General features: G+C 42.8%; 1 protein-coding gene across 8 annotated transcripts in view; it reads right to left on the bottom strand.

Annotated features, from left to right (window-relative positions):
- Nucleotides 1-3,743: 3,743 nt before the first annotated feature.
- Nucleotides 3,744-22,941, bottom strand: part of LOC144603672 (chemokine-like protein TAFA-2) — a 203,911-nt gene continuing 184,713 nt past the window's right edge. For 6 of the 8 annotated variants that reach the window (XM_078417273.1, XM_078417275.1, XM_078417276.1 and 3 more), the window contains one exon: nucleotides 3,744-9,270. The gene's annotated coding sequence lies outside the window, so the exon portion shown is untranslated. Of the gene's footprint in view, nucleotides 9,271-11,128; nucleotides 11,228-22,941 lie in introns of those variants that run through there. The other 2 variants (XM_078417271.1, XM_078417279.1) reach the window with 2 other exon arrangements.

Here is a 22,941-nt window from a genome sequence, read left to right as displayed (position 1 = left end):
TAGTTTATCTTGGCATCATGTTCAGCACAGACATTTCGGGCCGAAGGGCCAGTTTCTGTACTGCACTTTACTATGGAGGCACAAGGAACCACCAATGCTAGTTGACAAAAAGAGACACAAAGTGCTGGAGTAACTCAGAAGATGGGTCCCAATACAAAACGTCACCAATCCATGATTTCCGGATGCTGCCTGACCCGCTGAGTTACTCCAGCACTTTGTGTCTTTTAGCTTCCTCTCTTTCCTTGTATTAGTGAAGGTTTTTCAACCCGAAATGTTTCTTTCCACAGATGCTGCCAAACCTTCTGAGTTTTTCCAGGATTCCCTGTTCTTATTTTACATTTCCAGCATCTGCAATTTTTTGTCGATAGTATCTTTCGATAAATAGATACTTGTCTGCAGAAGGTACTTGCAGAAAACTATTGGATAGGAGTAAAAGTTCAAAGCCAGTTGCTATCAGGCAACTGAACAATCCTATCACCATCTAGAGAGTGGTGCTGACCTACCATCCACTTCATGAGGGGCCTTCGGACTATCTTTAATCGGACCCTACTAGACAATTGTCATACTAAACATTAGTCCCTTTATCCTGTATCTGTACACAGCGGACGGATTGATTGTAATCATGTATCGGCTTTTCGCTGACTGGATAGCACGCAACAAAAAAGCTTTTCACTGTACCTCGGTACACAAGATAATAATAATATGGACTAAACTCAAATTAATGAATGGTGATATATTGCCAAGTCAGTATGGTGTGTGATTTGGAGGGAGATCTGCAAGTGGAGCTGTGTTTATTTAAAATCGAGATCACCAAAAAGAGAGTGCGTCATATTCAGTGTTGCGTCTTCTAGATAATTTTACGGTAATCTTCCTCTGCTCATATTAAAATAGTGACTATACTCAGTAAAGTACTGCATTGGCTCTATAGCGCTTTGGAGATATCCTAGGTCATAAAAGTGAAGACATAAATGTAAGTTCTTTCCTGTTATTAGTTATATAAATTGAAAGCTATGTTACCAGTTCTCTTCAAAGGTATTAAAAAATGACAAAAGTGATCTTCAATTTATTGAGTGTTTCAACCAAAGGACATTTAGTTCTTGCCCAGTAAAATTAAAATCAAAATGCATGAATTACATCTCATTTTAAAATTGGTTCAAATGTACCTGATGTTTCTATCTGTCAAAGTGAAAGGAATTTAATATTTGTACATGAGCAAGAAAGAAGATCCTATGAGATTCTAATAATACATAACAGGATCAAGCTCCTTTAATATTTAAGGTAGACACAAAGTGCTGGAGTAACTCAGCGGGTCAGGCAGCATCTCTGGAGAAAATAGATGGATGATGTTTCGGGTCAGGACCTTTCTTCAAACTTTAATATTCCATCAGCTGCAACTGAATCAGGGAGAGGAAATCCTTAGCCAACTCGTGCACTGAGCAGGGTCCAAACACTTACTGTCTATCGTTTTTTCCCTGAATCATGTCTACTCTCGAAGTTAGCGAGGTTAATGAAGTGAAGGTTGTTTCCCCCTTCAGTGCTCAATATCGATTTAGATGTCTAGGAATAGGGGTCAGACTGACTGGGTCACATTCAATGGCCAACCTGAGAAAGTGGAAGGTAACCTACCTCCTATAACAGTTTACTTAAACACCATGCAAAGTCAATGAGTCATGCAGCACAGAAACAGGCTTTTCAGCCCATCATGTCCATGCTGGACTATTTGCCCATCTACACTAATCCTATTTGCCTGCATTTGGACCATCCCCTTCTATGCCTTGTCTGTTCGTGTCACTACCACGTAAACACAGCAATTCCATCTGATTCCACCACCTCTACTTCCATTTGGAGTCACAAACAAGTCACCCTTTTTCACACAAAGGGTGGTAGGTATGTGGAGCAAGCTGCCAGAGGAGGTTGTTGAGGCAGGTACTATCACATTTAAAATACTTTTGGACAGGTTCATGGATAGGAAAAAAGGATGATATGGCCCAAACATGGCCAGCTGGGACTAGTGTAGATGGGACATCTTAGTTAGCATGGGCAAGTTGGGCCGAATGGCCTGTTTCCATGCTGTATAACACTATGACCTCCTTTGGCAGTGATTTCCAGATATCAGCAAGTTCTATGTAAAAAACTTTCCTCTCATATCCGCTTTAAAATTTCTGCCTCTCACCTTAATCCAGTGTTCTCTTATTTTTAATACCCCTGCCATGGGATAGAGACAATAACTATCTCTGCCTCGTATTACTTCTATCAGGTCATCCCTCAGTCTCCATTGCTCCAGGGAAAACAAGCCCAGCCTATCCAATCTCTCCCCAAAACTAAAGTCCTTCATTCCAGACAACATCCTGGTGAATCTCCACTGCACTCTGCCAACAAGAGACAAGGGAAATAGTGATTGACTTCAGGAAGCAAGGCGGTACACACATATTGATGGCGCCGAAGTAGAGAAGGTTGAAAGCTTCAAGTTTCTAGGAGTCAATATCGGCAGCAACTTGCCAAGAAAGCCCATCCATCCATGCCTCTAATTCTTTTCAAGGCTTAGGAGGTTTGGCATGTCCCCAACAACTCTCACCAACTTCCACAGATGCACCGTAGAGACCATTTTATCAGGATGCATCACATCATGTAGGTATGTAGGTTAATTGGCTGGGTAAAATGTTTAAAAAAAATTGTCCCTAGTGGGTGTAGGATAGTGTTAATATACGGGGATCACTGGGCGGCACGGACTTGGAGGGCCGAAAAGGCCTGTTTCCGGCTGTATATATATGATATGATATGATATGATCATGGCTTGGGAACAGCTCCTTCCAAGATCGCAAGAAATTGCAAAAAATTGTGGACGCAGCCCAGACCATCACACAAATCAACCTCCTCACAATGGACTAAAGCTTTCACTGCACACTGCCTCGGCAAGACCATCAGCATAATCAAAGTCTCACCCTGGTCACTACCTCTTCTCCCCTCTTCCAGCAGGCAAGAGATACAGAAGTGTGAAAACACACACCTCCAGATGCAGGGACAGGTTCTTTCCAACTGTTATCAGGCAACTGAACCATCCCATCAGAAATTAGAGCGTGGTCCTGAGCTACTATTTACTTCATGGGAGACCCTCAGACTATTTTTAAATTGGACTTTACTGGACTTTATTTTGCACCAAACATTATTCACTTTATCATGTATCAACACTGTGGGCAGCTCGATTGTAATCATGTAAAGTCTTTCCGCTGACTGGTTAGGGTGCAACCAAAGCTTTTCACAATACCTCGATACATGTGACAATAAACCAAACTAAACATGATCAAATTGTTCCGAAAGCGTGATGACCAGAACGGCACAACATTTTCCAGATGTGGTCTAACGAGTAGTTTGTAAAGTTGTTAATTAACACGATTATGTTTTATATTTTTAATGACATGTCATATGCCTTCTTTTCCATCCTACCTATTTCAGTTTCCACTGTCATAGAGCGATGGATTTGAAAGCCAAGGTTTCTTCATTCATCAGCATCCCTACCATTTATACAATACATCCTACTCCTATTTGCCTTTCCAACACACATCACATTACACTGTCTGGATTAAATTCCATCTGTCTATCCTAAATATTACAAGTTCCTAGGAGTAAATATCACCAGCAACTTGTCCAGGACTAGCAATATTGAAGCAATAGCCAAGAAAGCATACCAACGCCTCTCCGTCCTTAGAAGGCTTAGGAAGTTCAGCATGCCCCCAATAACTCTCGCCAACTTCTACAGATGCGCCGCAGAAAGTATTTTATTAGGTATGCATCACAGCATGGTTTGGGAACAGCTCCATCCGAGACCGCAAGAAGTTGCAGAGAATTGTAGACGCAGCCCAGACCATCATGCAAGCCAACCTCCCTTCCATTGACTCAATGTTTCACTTCATGCTGCCTCGGCAAGGCCATGAGCATAGTATCAAGGCCACGAGCATCGTTTCACCCCGATAACTCCCTCTTCTCCCCTCTCCCATCAGGCAGGAGGGACAGAAGTCTGCGCATTATGTCCTACTCCTATTTGATGTTCCAGAACACATCACCTCACACTGTCAGGATTAAATTCTATCTGGCTACCCTAAATATCTTGGGAAAACAGGAAAAGAGATAGCTCTGTAGTGTGTATCCGGAATCACACATAGAGCTAACTGACTAGGAGCCAGGTTCAGATCCCTGAAATTGTGTATTCATAACAATTCAATGGTTGCCATGGATATTTTTTCTGGTGCTGGAAGAGAGGAAACTAATTTAAGGAACACCATGAGGAGAAGCAGCATTTTAGAGATAAAACAATGGTTAGGATGCAACAAAAAAAAGAGGAAGATAGTAGGGAAACATTCAGCTGTGGACTGGAGTCACTGGCCAGGAACCATTCCCAATATCCGAGGATGCGGGTTGGAGGCTATTAACTCCAGAAGCATTGTGGTGATTGGATCAGTCATGTGAATGGTAGAACAGGCATTTTGAATTCGAGTGCCAACAAATTTCACTAATCTATTCATACTAGCTCTGCAGAGTTAGTGTGAACTCAAATTCCATTGCACCATAAAATTATATCCAGAAAAAAAGTAAATTATTCCCAGGTACATTTACGGTAACAATAATGGAGCAGCACAGTGGCGCAGTAGAGTTGGTGCCTCACAGCGCCAGAGACCCAGGTTCGATCCTGACTACGGAGTTTGTACGTTCTGGAGCCTGTAAGGAGTTTGTACGTTCTTCCTGTAACCTTGTGGGGTTTCTCCAGGTGCCTTGATTTCCTCCTACATTCCAAAGACGTGGAGGTATGTAGGTTAATTGGCTTCTGTAAAAAAATAATTGTCCCTAGAGTGTAGAATATAAATGGTGGTCACTGGGCCATACAGCTTCGGTGGGTTAAACAAAACTAAACAAAAAAGTAAAATCCTGCCCGATCCTGTGCTGTGCTGTGTGCATAGAGATTCCATGGTCACACTGTGACCATGAGTTCCCTGCCGATGCTCTGGTTTCCTCCCACATTCTAACGACTGCAGGTTAATTGGCTGCTGCAAATTACTACGAGTGTGCCATTGAATGAACACCATACGCCATTGTGTGCCAAACTGAGAAACAGTGGGGGAAAAAATCTATTTTGGTCTTACACAGAGAAGTGAGAGTGGTTTCAAGCACATTAAAAACAACACATTATACTTATGCACACATTTCAAAACCATGAAAACATTATCACGCAAAGTTAATGCACAGCCACATGAGGAGATATTACAGATTGCCAAATGATCAGATTTTGAGGAATATTTTAAGAGGAAGGAGAGGATGAGATTAGGAAGGGAATTCCAAAGGTTAAATCCAGCACTGCTTAAGCTTGCCACCAACAAATCAGTGGTGAATAATGTGGGGTAAGAATAAGGTCAGAATTGTAGGAATGTTTGGAGTAGATTACAGAAAAACTGGCGGGGAAAACCATGAATGAGAATGTTTAGAGTGAGGTGTTCCTTTGCTAACTACCGGTGTCCTTGGGAATAATGGTGAATGGTGTGAGTTAGGCAGTTACATGGAGATTTGAATTAATTCTGGTATACAGACAAGGAAGAGAGCCAGACAAATTTGGGATTAGAAGTATGAAGTCAAGAGGACATTGATGAAACTTTTTAGTTCTGTTGACAGTTGCTTTTTTTTTTGTCTTGTCTGAAATTTCCTGGTCATTCCCTCAATTCACAGGCCGTTCCACACTAACCTGCTGCAGAGATGTCCTGCAAGGAAGAGTACGGGCCTTGATGGAAGGAGGAAGCTGTCATGAAGTCATTAAGGCCTCCTGTCAGGCCTTACTCCCAGAATGCCCTGGTGACTTTATAACAACTTCCTCCAGTGGAAGACCTCTGAACTGTTTTAAAAGGCTCAGAAAAATCAGAGGCCATTAAAATTCATTCAAATAGACTTAAATACTTTGAAATTATTAAATAGGCTCATTTCAAGATACTAGGAAATTTATGAGAAAAAATAACGAATTACTTACCTGCATTTATCTCTATGGAGTTTAAGTCTACAACTTCCAGAAAATGGCCGCAAAAGCAGATTCAGTGGTAAAAAAAGGCATATGGAAGACTTCCCTTTATCAGTTGAGGCATTGAGTATAAGATTCAGGAAACCATATTGCAGAATTATAAAACTAACTAAGCCACATTTGCAGAAGGTGCAGTTGAGATTTACCAGAATGTTGCCTGGATTAGAGGGTTTTAGCTACAAAGAGAGGTTGGACAAACTGAGGATTGTTTTTTCTGGATTGTAGAAGGTAGAGAGAAGACCCTGATAGAAGTTTATAAAATGATGAGAGACATGGATAGGGTAGACAGTCAGAACATATACCCAGGGTGGAATTGGTTAAGAATAGAGGGTATAGATATAAGGTCACAGGGTGAAAGTTTTAAGTTTTGTTACATAAAGAGTGTTGAGAGTGCCTGGAATGCATTGCCAGGAGTGGTGATGGAGACAGATACAATGGTAGCATTTAACAGGCTTTGAAATAGACACACGGGTATGCAGGGAATGGATATTATTCACATGCAGGCAGAAGAGATTAGTTTAACTTGTCATCGTGTTCAGCACAGACATTGTGGGCTGAAAGGCTGGTTCCTGTGCTGTACGGTTCTATGTTCTACGTTCTTATGTTGGAGACCAAATTCAGATGAAAGTGTCATTCTTCCGTCTCCAGCCTGCACTGACGTGATGTTGAGGTGTCCCGCTCCCCAAGACACCAGTTCTCCACCACCAGGTCCAGATTCTGCTGCCTTGGCATCTGACCTCCAAGCTCACCTCCGCCTGCCACTTTGGAAGGAGCAGGTGTGGAGGTCCAAGGGCGGTAGACCCACGAGGAGGACGCCAGAGACAATTCTCGACAGAATCGGCTGCCGGGGTCGAGCAGGAAGTAATATACCGTCCGTGGGTTCCTTTGAATCCTTAAAGCTAGGGATGTGAATGTGGGTTACAGGGTTAGAGCCAGAAAGATTTACAAATGGCCACTGGGCATGAGATTGGCATTTTGGGTGGCACGGTGGTAGAGTTGTTGCTTACAGTGCCACAGACCCGGGTTCGATCCATGCTGTCTGTACGGAGTTTGTACATTCTCCCTGCGACCGCCTCGGTTTCTGCCAGGTGCTCCGGTTTCCTGCCACATTCTAAGTAAGTGCGTATTTTTATGTTAATTGGCTTCTGTAAAATGGCCCCTTGTGTGTAGAATCTAGAAAACTGCATTCCTAGAATGGGATGACCGCTGGTCAGCACTGGGTGATCATTGGTCTTCATACCCAGTAGGCTGAAGGGCCTGTTTCCACACTGTATCTCTAAAACTAAAAAAATACAAACTAAACTGATAAATCACACTAGAATTTTACATGCTGTTTTGGAACTCATAATTTAAAAAAATAAGAAATAATTTACATTCTCCCTGTGACCTCGTGGGTTTTCTCTGGGTGCTTCGGATTCCTCCCATATTCCAGAGATTTCCAGGTTTGTAGGTTAATTGGCTTCTGTAAATTGTAAATTGCGCCTAGTGTGTGAGATTGTATTAGTTCCTTCTCTCCAGAGATGCTGCCTGCCCCGCTGAGTTACTCCAGCATTTTGTGTCTACCTTAGATAGTATTAGTGTATGGGGTGATCGCTGGTTGGCGCGGACTCGTTGGGCCAAAGGGCCTGTTTCCACGCTGTATAGCTAACGTCTAAAGTCTAATTAACCTACAAACCTACCCGTCTTGGAAATGTTGGGGGAAACCGGAGCACCGGGAGAAAACCCACGCGGTCACAGAGAGAATGTTATAAACTCCACACAGACAGAACCCAAGGTCAGGATTGAACTCGAGTCTCTGGTGCTGTGAGGCAGCAGCAGCTCCCCCGCTGCGCCACTGTTCCATCCAAATTTTCAAGACCATGTTCACTAATTGAGCAGCTAATAAAAGAGCTTTTTTTTTTTCGTTAGAAAGCAAATTTTAAATTCTTATTGTGAGCCATATTGTCATTAATGGTCAAAATTAACGACATCTTTGCTACTTGTATTTTATTTACCGCTTACACTGAAAGCAAAGATTTACACAATTCCAAAAACAAAGCCAAATGTAAAAAAAGTTTCAGAAACTGTGCTACATGTTACAGCATCACTGAGTTTAACACCTCCTCCACAGCTTCAACTTCTGGATGGTGAACCTCTTCATTTTGCAAAGTACACTGTAATCTTCAACATTAAATAAGATCTTTGAAGGATTTTGTCACATCAAATCATAACGCAGAATATTCCAAATAAAGATGAGGGTGCAATGATTAACATAATTGCTAACTAACTGTACACTAGCAGAACTGATGTTACAACAAGCATGATTTGGGTTGTCAGTATTATGTTGATAATGTAAAAAGTATTTTAACAGTTTCAGAATGGTACCACCATTTAACAACTTAAACCAAATTAAAAGATGTACTTCAGTGGCAGAGCACATGTTTCAGTACACTGATGTTATTAAAATAGTTTGGAACTGTATTTGTTCATTTGCCAGACAACAGCTGTAGTGCAGTTGCATTAGAAGTTGTTGGAATACCTGTTTTGTACAATTCATGTATATGGAAAAGCATTTACTCTCAATAGCAGACTGCAGTGTATACACATTTACCATAATGTAATTGCCTCTATAACAAAAGAAAAATCCGAACTGTCGAAACCTAAAGCTTCCCTGCGATTCAAAGTTTTTAAAAGTCTGGCAGAATGTCCCAACTTGAAGCTGGAGGCTGCAACAAAGTCGTGGGAAGTGTGGGAGCGTCCTGTCAGATAGCAGGGGAACTTAGGACATCACCATGTTGCCCCATTTGTCCACTTGCTTGCTCCTAAACCAAAATATGAGCCTTCTGTTCAGATGTGTCAAAGTCTGAGGCGGCCACACTATGAAAACTGAGTGAGAGAGGCCCGCTTGTTGAGAGCGACATTTCGGAACATGGCAGCAAACCTCAACAGATCTAGAGTAGTGAGTCCTCCTCAGTTGTATATCCCATCAAGAAACAGAAGGCTGGGGAAAATCTGTCCGTCAGATTCCACATCCCAGGAGATTTCTTAATGGATTGGTTTTCTCTCTCCAAAGTTTGAGAACTCTGCATACCACCGAGTCTTTGCTCTTGGGAATGATTCCCAGGTCAACCTCTCTGGGAACCTGCAACAGGGTGATGAACGAAGAACAGGACTCAACAATTGAGATAAAGTATCTTCAAAAAGCAGCTGGCCTTCCTCGTCAACTATCGTGTCACCTGAGAACAAAAAACAACGGAAGGTTAGAATCCATCGGAAGAACCCGTCAACTTGCAATTGCTTAAATCCAATTTGGAAATGTTAGCATATATTTGAAACAAGATGGTGGCTATAGAGAGAAGGTGACCCAAAAGGGGAGACCCAAAAGATCAGCAATGGTCAGTGATGAATTTTATTCAACAGGTGCAGCTAAAGATTACAAAAAGACATAAAATGCTAGAGTAACTCAGCAGATCGGGCAGCATCGCTGGAGAACATGGCCAGGTGATGTTTCTGGTTGGGACCCTTTTCATATATATATATATTTATTTTTTTCATATTTCAGATACAGCGCGGAAACAGGCCTTTTCGGCCCACCAAGTCCGCGCCGCCCAGCGATCCCCGCACATTAACACTATCCTACACACACTAGGGACAATTTTTACATTTACCCAGTCAATTAACCTACATACCTGTACGTCTTTGGAGTGTGGGAGGAAACCGAAGATCTCGGAGAAAACCCACGCAGGTCACGGGGAGAACGTACAAACTCCTTACAGTGCAGCACCCGTAGTCAGGATCGAACCTGAGTCTCCGGCGCTGCATTCGCTGTAAAGCAGCAACTCTACCGCTGCGCCACCGTGCCACCCTTCTTCAGATTATGTCACCTATCCCTATACTCCAAGGGATGCTGCCTGATCAGCTGAGTTACTGCAGCACTTTGTGTCTTTCTTTGCAAATCAGCATCTGCAGTTCCTTGTTTCCAGAGCGAAAGATAAGCTTTGTATTTAACAATTTTGTGCTATTCTTGAGTTTGAATTTGGTTAGTTTATTGTCGCGTGTACTGAGGTCGAGTGAATAGCTTTTGTTCTGTGTTAACCAGTCAGCGGAAAGACAATACATGATTACATTCGAGCCAATACATACTGATTTGATATGTACGTGTTTGGTCTCCATGATGACTGAATCACGGGATGACGAAGCTGTTTTCAATTTCCAATGAATAAGGCAAGAAAACTACTGCTAAGAAGGACTTGCATTGACCTGTGGATGTGTGTGCAGACAGAAGAATGTCAGTGACTCATTATGTCATTTTATTTGTAGGAAAGTACTGCAGATGCTGGTTTAAATCGAAGGTAGACACAAAATGCTGGAGTAACTCAGCGGGACAGGCAGCATCTCTGGAGAGAAGGAATCTCTCCTGAGATGCTGCTTGTCCCATTGAGTTACTCCAGCATTTTGTGTCAACCATGTCTCTTTATTTGCTCTCTTTAGATTGACATGCCCAAAGTGGGACTTAGATCTGGATGAAATTCTTTTGGGACATTTGAGTGTGTGTTATAAATTCTCAGAGGCACGATGTAATGGCCATCAACATTCCTATCAATTTGACAATGCATATTTTTGCCAACTTCAAGTTAATAAGCCGTCGAAATGTTTTGCAAAATTAAAGATCCACACCAAACAAGAAAGACCATCAACCTATTTTCCAATTCTGTATTTTTTGCAGTCTTTTCTTTTCACTGTCTTGTAGCATTTATGTACAAAATATGTTTTATCTGTAATTTATGTTTTTGTGTGTTTTCTGACTGTGATGTTGCGGCCAGCAAGATTTTCCTTGTAACCATGCCTCACTGTACTTGTGCAGATGATAATAAACTCGATTTGACTAAAAACTAAGCATTACTAGCACAAACATAGCATTATATGGCTAGGAATTACTATTATTACAATAATCATCCACACCATATAACAAGCCATTAAAAGTCAATTCACAGCGTACAACTGGTCACATAAAAGCCAGACAATTGTTGCTACCATTACCAAAAGGAAACTAATGAAACATTGAGTTTTTGCAACATTTTGATAGTTTAGCTTACCTTAGTTTAGCTTAGCTTAGTTTAGTGTAATATTGCCACGCGTACCGAGGTACAGTGAAAAGCTTTTTTGTTGCGTGCTGACCGGTCAGTGGAAAGACTATACATGATTACAATCGAACCATCCATAGTGTACAGATACAGGATAAAGAGAATAACGTTTAGTGCAAGATAAAGTCCAGAAAAGTTTGATTAAAGATAGTCTGATGGTCTCCAATGAGATAGGTGGTATGTCACAACCACTCTCCAGTTGGTGAGAGGACGGTTCAGTTTTTACTTGGGTATTAGACCACAGTTGACTGGATCTACTGAATCCATAAGCTGCATTGGTCAGGCTGAAGTTAGTGCAGAAATAGCAGGGGCTATGACGGAAATATTTCAAACGTCATTAGAAACGGGGATGGTGCCGGAAGATTGGCGCATTGCGCATGTTGTGCCTTTGTTTAAAAAAGGTTCTAAAAGTAAACCTAGCAATTATAGACCTATTAGTTTGACGTCTGTGGTGGGAAAATTAATGGAAAAGGTACTTTTAGGGACAATATATATAATTATTTGGACAAACAAGGCCTGATTAGAAACAGTCAACATGGATTTGTGCCTGGAAGGTCATGTTTGACTAATCTTCTTGAATTTTTTGAAGAGGTTACCAGGGAAATTGATAAGGGCAAGGCTGTGGATGTTGTCTATATGGACTTCAGTAAGGCATTTGACAAGGTTCCACATGGAAGGTTGATTAAGAAGGTTAAATCGTTGGGTATTAATAGTGAGGTTGCAAGATGGATTCAACAATGGCTGAATGGGAGATACCAGAGGGTAATGGTTGACAATTGTATGTCAGGTTGGAGGCCAGTGTCTAGTGGAGTGCCCCAGGAATCTGTGTTGGGTCCACTGTTGTTTGTCATTTACATTAATGATCTGGATGATGGTGTGACAAATTGGATTAGTAAATATGCAGATGATACTAAGATAGGTGGTGTAGTTAGTAATGAAGTAGAGTTTCAAAGTCTACAGAGAGACTTGGGCCTTTTGGAAGGGTGGGCTGAAAGATGGCAGATGGAGTTTAATGCTGATAAGTGTGAGGTGCTGCATTTTGGTAGGACAAATCAAAATAGGACGTACAGGGTAAATGGTAGGGAATTGAGGAATGCAGTGGAACAGAGGGATCTGGGAATAACTGTGCATTGTTCCCTGAAGGTGGAATCTCATGTGGATAGGGTGGTGAAGAAGGCATTTGGTATGCTTGCCTTTATAAATCAGAGCATCGAGTATAGAAGTTGGGATGTGATGTTGAAATTGTACAGGGCATTGGTGAGGCCGAATCTGGAGTATGGTGTGCAGTTCTGGTCGCCAAATTATAGGAAAGATGTCGACAAAATGGAGAGCGTACAGAGGAGATTTACTAGAATGTTGCCTGGGTTTCAGCACTTAAGCTACAGAGAGAGGTTGAACAGGTTGGGTCTTTATTCTTTGGAGCGTAGAAGGTTGAGGGGGGACGATAGAGGTTTTTAAAATTTTGAGAGGGACGGAAAGTTGACGTGGGTAGGCTTTTCCCTTTGAGAGTGGAGAAGATTCCAACAAGGGGACATAGCTTCAGAATTGAGGGACAAAAGTTTAGGGGTAACATGAGGGGTAACTTCTTTACTCAGAGGGTGGTGGCTGTATGGAATGGGCTTCCGGTGGAAGTGGTGGAGGCTGGCTCGATTTTATTATTTAAGAGTAAATTGGATAGGTATATGGATAAGAGGGGATTAGAGGGTTATGGTCTGAGTGCAGGTAGATGAGACTAGGTCAGGGAAAGTGGTCGGCGTGGACTGGAAGGGCCGAACGGGCCTGTTTCCGTGCTGTAGTTGTTATATGGTTATATGGTTATATGGATAGCTTTTTAATAATTTAATAGCCAATAATAAAGCAAATATCTTTCCAATTTTCTTTTGTCCCTGACTGCAATCTTGTTTTAAAGCAGTTTACCTGTGCATGAAGGAATTATCAATGTGAATATTTTCCATTTACTGAGAGCAACCATTTACTGCTTGGGAAAGACCAGCAGCTACCTTTGTCACTGGATGATAATAGACAATAGACAATAGACAATAGGTGCAGGAGTAGGCCATTCAGCCCTTCGAGCCAGCACCGCCATTCAATGCGATCATGGCTGATCACTCTCAATCAGTACCCCGTTCCTGCCTTCTCCCCATACCCCCTCACTCCGCTATCCTTAAGAGCTCTATCCAGCTCTCTCTTGAAAGCATCCAACGAACTGGCCTCCACTGCCTTCTGAGGCAGAGAATTCCACACCTTCACCACCCTCTGACTGAAAAAGTTCTTCCTCATCTCCGTTCTAAATGGCCTACCCCTTATTCTTAAACTGTGGCCCCTTGTTCTGGACTCCCCCAACATTGGGAACATGTTATCTGCCTCTAATGTGTCCAATCCCCTAATTATCTTATATGTTTCAATAAGATCCCCCCTCATCCTTCTAAATTCCAGTGTATACAAGCCCAATCGCTCCAGCCTTTCAACATACGACAGTCCCGCCATTCCGGGAATTAACCTAGTGAACCTACGCTGCACGCCCTCCATAGCAAGAATATCCTTCCTCAAATTTGGAGACCAAAACTGCACACAGTACTCCAGGTGCGGTCTCACCAGGGCCCGGTACAACTGTAGAAGGACCTCTTTGCTCCTATACTCAACTCCTCTTGTTACGAAGGCCAACATTCCATTGGCTTTCTTCACTGCCTGCTGTACCTGCATGCTTCCTTTCATTGACTGATGCACTAGGACACCCAGATCTCGTTGAACTCCCCCTCCTCCTAACTTGACACCATTCAGATAATAATCTGCCTTTCTATTCCTACTTCCAAAGTGAATAACCTCACACTTATCTACATTAATCTGCATCTGCCATGTATCCGCCCACTCACACAACCTGTCCAAGTCACCCTGCAGCCTTATTGCATCTTCCTCACAATTCACACTACCCCCCAACTTAGTATCATCTGCAAATTTGCTAATGGTACTTTTAATCCCTTCGTCTAAGTCATTAATGTATATCGTAAATAGCTGGGGTCCCAGCACCGAACCTTGCGGTACCCCACTGGTCACTGCCTGCCATTCCGAAAGGGACCCATTTATCCCCACTCTTTGCTTTCTGTCTGTCAACCAATTTTCTATCCATGTCAGTACCCTACCCCCAATACCATGTGCCCTAATTTTGCCCACTAATCTCCTATGTGGGACCTTGTCGAAGGCTTTCTGAAAGTCGAGGTACACCACATCCACTGACTCTCCCTTGTCAATTTTCCTAGTTACATCCTCAAAAAATTCCAGTAGATTTGTCAAGCATGATTTCCCCTTCGTAAATCCATGCTGACTCGGAATGATCCCGTTACTGCTATCCAAATGCTCAGCAATTTCGTCTTTTATAATTGACTCCAGCATCTTCCCCACCACTGATGTCAGACTAACTGGTCTATAATTACCCGTTTCACACTACTGGTTAAAATACATTATAAAATTTTTTTTAAATTAGAAGTTTGTAATCTTTAAATTGTCCTTTTTTACTTTTGATCAAATCAATAGGTTTTTGTTCATCTCCATAAATAACTATTCTGCCTCTGGTGTCAGACAATTAATCCATAATGAGGCTTCCAATCCAATATAGATTCATGTTCATAAATTATAGGAGCAGAATTAAACCATTCGGCTCATCGAGTCTACCCCGCCATTCAATCATGGCTGATCTATGTTTCCCTCTTGACCCCATTCTCCTCGTAACCTTTGACATCCTTACTAATCAAGAAGCTGTCAATCTCCGCCCTAAAACGATCCACTGCCTTGGCCTCCACAGACATCTGTGGCAATGAATTCCACAGATTCATCACCCTCTAACTAAATAAATTCCTTCTTTCCCTCATTTCCTTTCCAAAGGTGCATCCTTTTATTCTGAAGCTGTGCCCTCTGGTCTTAGACTCCCTCACTAGTGGGAACACTCTATCCACATCCACTCTATCCAGGCCTTTCACTATTCGCTACTTCAGGTCTGCCCAACAATGGCACCAGAGGTAACTAATGGAGAGGGTTACCAACTCTGAATGGTCATTTCCCTGAAGGATTTTCTGCTTCCAAACATCCAGTTCCTTCCTCCACATTTTGTGTCTATCTTCGATCCAACAGCCCCATCTCCATAACTACTGCCTTTGGTTACCTGGTATCTTCACAAGGCCTCAAACCTATCAGAAAGCTGACAGATTCTTTGTTCCCTCACTGAATGGCTCCCAACTGCCTTTAAAAACAGGGTTTTTTCTACAGTTGATGAATAAAAATATTCCAAGATTTATTTTCCCTCATGTCTGTCCCTCTGCAATATTTCTCCAAGGTTGCTCTTTGGTAGAGATAAACTTGCTGGGTCTGGCTGCAATGGGTCTTTATGGCCAGCTGCAGCGTGGGCTTTGAAAGTGGCCCCAAATCTGGCATCTAAGGTGCCGATGGGCTGTTTCTATACACTTTGTACATTATCTTGGATTGTGTTTATATATAGTAATACTTTACTGAACTTTACTGAAAAAGAATTTCACTCTACCTTGGTACATGTGATGTAGTTTAGTTTTTTTGTTTTGAGATACAGGGCAAAGAATAGGTGACGTTTTCTCACCCTGGGACTGAAGAAGGGTTCAGACCCAAAACATCATCTGTTCCTTTTCTCCAGAGATGCTGCCTGACCCGCTGAGTTACTCCAGCATTTTGTGCCTGTCTTTGGAAAATTCAAAGGCCTATCTCAAATGCTGATGGGGACAAGACAATCTAACCATGGCAGAAACCATCCTGAAGTGTGTCACTAAATGTCAGCAATGATTGTGATAAAGGTTCATGTTCCAAATCATTAACCTGTAAATCCTCTTGCAAATAACAACTGATCAGGTTTCCCCATATTCAATCTCTTCTTTTCCAAATTATCTCACGATAAACACATTGCCTTCAACCGCAGTAGAAATGGGAGCTGACTTTTAGATGCTGTAATCTGCAGTAAACGTGCTGTTAGATCTTGGCATAGTTTCAAGCAACAACACGCAGTGTAACAATATGTTCTGGTGACAAAAAACAAGCTGCTAATGGTCGCTCCAGTCATCGCTGTCTGCTTTCAGTAAGACAGTGCGTATTAATGGCATTGCAGAGTCCCATAGCAACCAATCTGAAAGGAAGGTGCAGCAACACTTGGAGTTCCATCAGTGACAAAAGAATGTTAGCCCCATTCAGTAGCAGCTTAACCTTCCATAGAATCAACCACATTGGAGATCACTGTCCAGAAGTTTGATCACACAGCATTGGTTTCAGAGTCATAGAGTTATACAGCACAGAAACAAGCCGTTCTGACCAAGATGTCCACGCTGTCCATTTTGCCCACCTTTGCTAACTCCATTTGCCAGCAATACAACTGCACTCAGAGCAAACTGGTTTAAAAACTATTCAATGGAAAACCATTTTGACCCAGAGTTAATCCATATTTGTAATCGCTCCTCTGTTAAACAGAGCATTTGTAAAATACGATCAGGAACTTCGTTTCATGAGTCACACAACTTCTGCATGGGAAACAGGCCCTTCGGCTCACCGACTCCCTATGCCAACCATCGATCACCCGTACACTAGTTCTATGTTATCCCACTTTTGAATCCTACATACCGGGGGAAATTTACAGAAGCCAATTAACTTACAGACTTGTATGTCTGTGGAATGTAGGAGATAACCGGAGCACCCGGAGAAATCCCACGCGAGAACGGACAAACACCACAGAAACAGCACCCAAAGTCAGGATCGAACCTGAATCTCTGGTGCTGTGAGGCAGCAAGTCAAGTCAATTCAAGTCAATTTTATTTGTATAGCACATTTAAAAACAACCCACGTTGACCAAAGTGCTGTACATCAGTTCAGGTACTAAGAAACGAACATACAATGACACACAAACATAACAGCACATACATAAACAGTTCACAGCGCCCCCTCAGAGGGCCTCAAACGCTAGGGAGTAGAAATAGGTTTTGAGCCTGGACTTAAAGGAGTCAATGGAGGGGGCAGTTCTGATGGGGAGAGGGATGCTGTTTCACAGTCTCGGAGCTGCAACCGCAAGAGCGCGGTCACCCCTGAGCTTAAACCTAGACCGCGGGATAGTCAGTAGCCCCAAATCGGCTGACCTGAGGGACCTGGAGATAGAGTGGTGGGTTAGAAGATTTCTGATATAGGGGGGGGCAAGCCCGTTTAGGGCAACTCTACCACTGCACCACTGTGACGCCCTGTAGATAAGAGTTAAAATATGGGGGGATTTAATGGGTATATGGGGAGAATTAAATTAGATTAATATAGGTTTAGTGCAAATGGTTGCTTGGTGTGCAACACACACTCAATGAGCTGATGGGCCTTTATCCATTCTTTGTGACTCTGTGATTTTAATGCAGATTGGAAATCTGGAATTAAATGAGGGGCAGGTTCAGGTGAAAGTTAATGCTACTGAGATCTGCAGATAAATTAGCAATAATTTGAAAAACCAATAAACTCAATAATCCACAACACATTCTGAAAACCGCCCCACTTGTTATACTGCTGTACAAAGATATTACTTATTGATTATTACAGCCATCATTAATGAAGTAATGTGATGAATTAACATGTGACATGAGTTTCAATGAGACTGCAAAATGGTGACACATGAACTATCATAATCCAAGAACTAAAAACAGACCAACTGGAAGAACTCAATGGGAAAGCAGCATCTGTGGATGTAAAAGTTATAAGTCGGTTTCGGCTCAAGACCTGCAACAGGATTGATTTACACCTTTCTGCCTCTACAGACAGGGCGGCACAGTGGCGGAGCGGCAGAGCAGCTGCCTCAGCACCAGAGACCTAGGTTTGATCATGACTAGGGCCACTGTCTGTGTGGAGTTTGTACCTTCTACCTGTGACAGCGTGGGCTTTCTCCAGGTGTTCCAGTTTCCTCCCACACTCCGAAGACGTACAGGTTTGTAGGTTAATTGGCTTTGGTAAAAATTATAAATTGGCCCTGGTGTGTAGGATAATGCTAGTGTGCGGGGTGATGGCTTGTTGGCACAGACTCGGTGGGCCGAAGGGCCTGCTTCCGAACTTTGCCTTTAACTCCCCGAGATTCAATCTGTGCAATGATCAATCGATCCTTCTTAACCATTTCTTGACTGGTAATTGTTCTGTGCAGTGAACCAGGACCTTTGGGCATGGCACATGATCCTCTTTAACCATGTCCCAACTCGCAAAGCCTCTGTGAAGCCAAGTATGTTTTGGGACAATGTAGAGTTGACGCAAAGGAACTCAATCACCTGCACATTCCACTGTCAAGCCAAGAACAATCTTGACCTTTCTCTGAAAGTCGCTGAAAGAGGCCAATTCTCTGAATGCATTCAAGAGAGAGCTAGATAGAGCTCTTAAGGATAGCGGAGTCAGGGGGTATGGGGAGAAGGCAGGAATGGGGTACTGATTGAGAATGATCAGTCATGATCACATTGAATGGCGGTGCTGGCTCAAAGGGCCTACTCCTGCACCTATTGTGTATTGTCTATTGCCTATTGACTTGGACCTTCACTATTGCATATTGGAACCATCAACCCAACTGTGCTCTGGACACAGTTATTCAAATACAGGTCCACCATCAATTTTCCGGTACCCTTGGTTCCAGAGTCTTGTCAGATTCTCCGTTTTGCCAGACCAACAGAGGTCACATAATAATAAATCAACAATGCACCTCTGACCCACTAATTATACCCCTCCCATGTCTCTAGAGCACCGTGGACTGAGAGAAACATAAATAAAGAGTTAACAAAGAAGTAAACAATTAACTATTTCAGGATGGAGGCACACGTCCCAAAAGAATGTGAGCCACACGCAATGTTCTCGTTCTTTTGTCCGGATTAAAGGAGGTGCCGGACCATCAGTTGCCGGAAAATCGATGGTGCACCTATGGTCAGACACCCATCTTTTCACGGGCGGTTAGGGATGGGCAGCAAGTGCTGGTCTTGCAAACAACACAGGCATACTGTAATTGAATAAATTGAACTAAAACTCTGATTGTGCGACAACTCAACATGCAGCTGTCACGGAACCCAACCTTAGCTTTGGATATAGGCAAGCGATAAATAATATAAATATGCATTGCTTAGAACCATATGACACTTGGCCAGGGTGTGCTTAATGGCATCACTTGAGGTGAGGCAACCTTCTGAATTTTCCAACTCATCTCCATCTTATTCTCCATCCTATTGTTGGAAGTAGACAAAACACTGAAATAGCACTTGTAATCTGGTAGGTGCTCTAGCAGCACCTATTGGTAAAAAGCTTCTGTACAAGTAGATGGGGATATAAAGCAGGATATAAGCAGGCACAGCGCTAACATTTTTCAAGTTCTGCCCAGAGAGCTTCCGAAAGATATATTCAATGAGGCTTTGAGCTAAGTGAGGATTACGTTGCAAATGAAATGTCAGTTATTATGCCTGCAATTAATGGATCATTCCAAGTTTATGCAACAACTCCCATCTGGGAACCAACCTGCACAAAGCTAAATTAAATCCATTTGAATGACTAAGCATTCTCGTACTTGAAGGGTAGATATTCATCCCAGCAGTGGAGTATGGTTGGTGCAACGGTTTTATATTATTTATATTTTTGGCCCTTGTGTTCTTCCCTAATAAAAGGGTGGCACAGTGGCGCAGCAGTAGAGACTCTGCCTTACAGCGCCAGACACCCGGATTCAATACTGACTACGGGTGCTGTCAACCAATGACATTGGCTGCCCAAATTTCAGGTAACCCTTACCACCTCTCTCCTATTACTCTCTCTCTCACCTATCTACAGTGGCACAGCGGTGGAGTTGCTGCCTTACAACGCCAGAAACACGCATTCAATCCTGACCATGGGTGCTGTTTGTACGAAGTTTGTACGTTCTCCCTGTGTCCGCGCAGGTTGCCTCCAGTTGCTCTGGTTTTCTCCCACATCCCAAGGGCGCGTGGGATTGCGGATTAATTGGCTTCTGTAAATTGTCCCCAGTGTGTAGTGTATAGAGTCATAGAGTCATACAGTGAAGAAACAGGTCCTTCAGCCCAACCTGTCCACACCGACCAACATGTCCCATCTACACTAGTCCCACCTGCCTGTGTTTGGCCCATATCCCTCTAAACCTGTCCTATCCATGTACCTGTCCAAATGTTTCTTAAAAGTTGCGATACTACCTGCCTCAACTACATCCTCCAGCAGCTCGTTCCATACACCCACCACCCTCTGTGTGAAAATGTTACCTCTTAGGTTCCTATTAAATCTTTCCCCCCTCACTTTAAACCTGGTTCTTGAATTCCCTACTCTGGGCAAGAGACTCTGCGCGTCTACCCGATCTATTCCTCTCATGATTTTATACACCTCTACAAGAACACCCCTCATCCTCCCGCACTCTAGCAATAGAGTCCTAGCCTGCTCAACCTCTCCCAATAGCTCAGGAACTCTGTCCTGACAACATCCTCGTAAATCTACTCTGCGCCCTTTCCAGCTTGAAGATAGAACTGTTGTACGAGTGATCGTTGGTCGGCGTGGACTCGATGGGCCGAAGGTCAGTTTCGGCGCTGTACCTCCAAACTAAAACTAAAAGAGAATTGAAAGCAACATTTCTGGTGTGAAGACTTTCTTCACAAGTCTGTGGTGAGACATTAAAGCGCCAGAACATGAGCTCGATGATATCTTAACCGAAATAACTCAACAGCCTATAACTGATGGGCTAACTTGTCTTCAATTACATGACCACTGATGTAATGTATTTGAACTGTCATATAGGTTATTGATTTTACAGAGTGTTTTGAAAGGCACAGAGTACAGAGTGTAAGTGGGGTTGTAGCTTGAGTTCTGGTCAATAATTATTTACACTACAGGGTTAGAAGTCAGGTTTCTAATACTGCAAACGCGAAAATGAGCATGTCATGTCTTCTAAGCAGCTCGCACCTCCATAGTCAGGATTACAAGGAGCTGTGCACCAGAATCGAAGCAGGAGAATACAATGGGCAAACAAGGGGATGGGAAATGTTGAAGCTGGGAAATCACTATTAAAAAGTGAACATCGAGACTACCTTTCCTCTACACTGACCTCCGCTACTCCTAACTATCCCAATGCTTGTAGTCCACAGATAATCACTTGTAAACAATACAATTGGGCCTGGTATTAGTAGGCCGTGAGCAACATTACCATTATGTCCCAATGCTGATAAACTTATGTAGCAGGGGACAAATGGTTAGAAAGACTGAAGTGGATAAGTAGGGCGGCACAATGGCACAGCAGTAGAGTTGCTGCCTTACAGCGCTAGAGACTCGGGTTCGATCCTGATGACAGGTGCTAACTGTACGGAGTTTGTACTTTCCCCCATGACCTGCAGGGTTTTTCCCAGGTGCTGCGGTTTCCTCCTACAGTCCAAAGATGTGTAGGTTTGTAGGTTAATTGGCTTCAGTAAAAATTGTAAATTGCCCCTAGAGTGGAGGATAGTACTAGTGTACAGGGTGATCGCTGGTCGGCGCAGACTCGGTGGGCCGAAGGGCCTGTTTCCACACTGTATCTCGAAAACTGAAAAACTAAAATTATAACTAAACAATAGGAAGGGAGGTCATTTTAGAATAATGGGATTTGGATGGAGGTCTGTATATTTATTAAAGCTCCTTTCATCTCAATGACTTACAATAATATTAATTTACTTTTAGTTTTTAATTAAGTGAATTGTCAGTGCATGGTCAAAATGAATAGAATGAATTGGAAGGGCGGCACAGTGGTGCATCGGTAGAGTTGCTGCTTTACAGTGCCAGAGACCAGGGTTCGATCCTGACTACAGATGCTGTCTGTACAAAGTTTGTACGTTCTTCCTGTGACCTCATGGGTTTTCTCCGGGTGCTTTGGTTTCCTCCCATGGACGCGACCCTTCTTCAGACTGATTTACTACACACGTTGTATGTCATCAGAGTTTTTGTGTAAGAGTTAGAAGTGGGTAGAATTGGTTAGAGTTAGAAGAGTTAGAATTGATTAGAAATGGCCTGCTCCATTATATGAACATATTCTTCCTCAAGATCAACATAACATGAACACTATTTTTAATGTCTCCCTAATTATCTTGACTTTTGAAGCTTATGTAATCCTTTAGTTAAAAGGGATGTTCAGGAGTACAGTGGATTGTAATTAGCTATCCTGTCCTTCACTCATTCCATCTGTTCTCAGTTACCCTAAAGACCAGGCATTTATTATTGTTATTCAATTCCATTTCATTGACCAGCACCTTATAAAGGTGGGATTCAACGGGATTTGCAGAATAATTCTTGTGTTACATGGTTCTTCATAAGTTTATAAGTTCATAAGTTGTAGGGGCAGAATAAGGCCATTCGGCCCATCGAGTCCACTCCGCCTTTCATTCATGCCTGATCTATCTGTCCCTCTCAACTCCATTCTCCTGCCTCTCCCCCTAACCGTTGACACCCTTATTAATCAAGAATCTGTCAATCTCCACTTTACAAATACCCCTTGGCTTGGCAATGAATTCCACAGATTCACCACCCTCAGACTGAAGAAATTCCTCCTCATCTCCTTTCTAGAGGTATGTTCTTTTGTGCTGAGGCTGTGCTCTCTGGTCCTAGTCTCTCCCACTAGTGGAAACATCCTCTCCACATCCACTCTGCCCACGCCTTTCACTATTCGGTAAGTTTCAAACAGGTCCCCCTTCATCCTTCTAAAGTCCAGCGAGTAGAGGCCGTGCCTTCAAACGCTCATCATGTGTTATTACA

Source organism: Rhinoraja longicauda, chromosome 20, assembly GCF_053455715.1.
Source record: "Rhinoraja longicauda isolate Sanriku21f chromosome 20, sRhiLon1.1, whole genome shotgun sequence".
Taxonomy (NCBI): Eukaryota; Metazoa; Chordata; class Chondrichthyes; order Rajiformes; family Arhynchobatidae; genus Rhinoraja; species Rhinoraja longicauda.
Note: the sequence above shows the minus strand (reverse complement) of the source record. Positions and strands in the feature narration are given on the sequence as shown.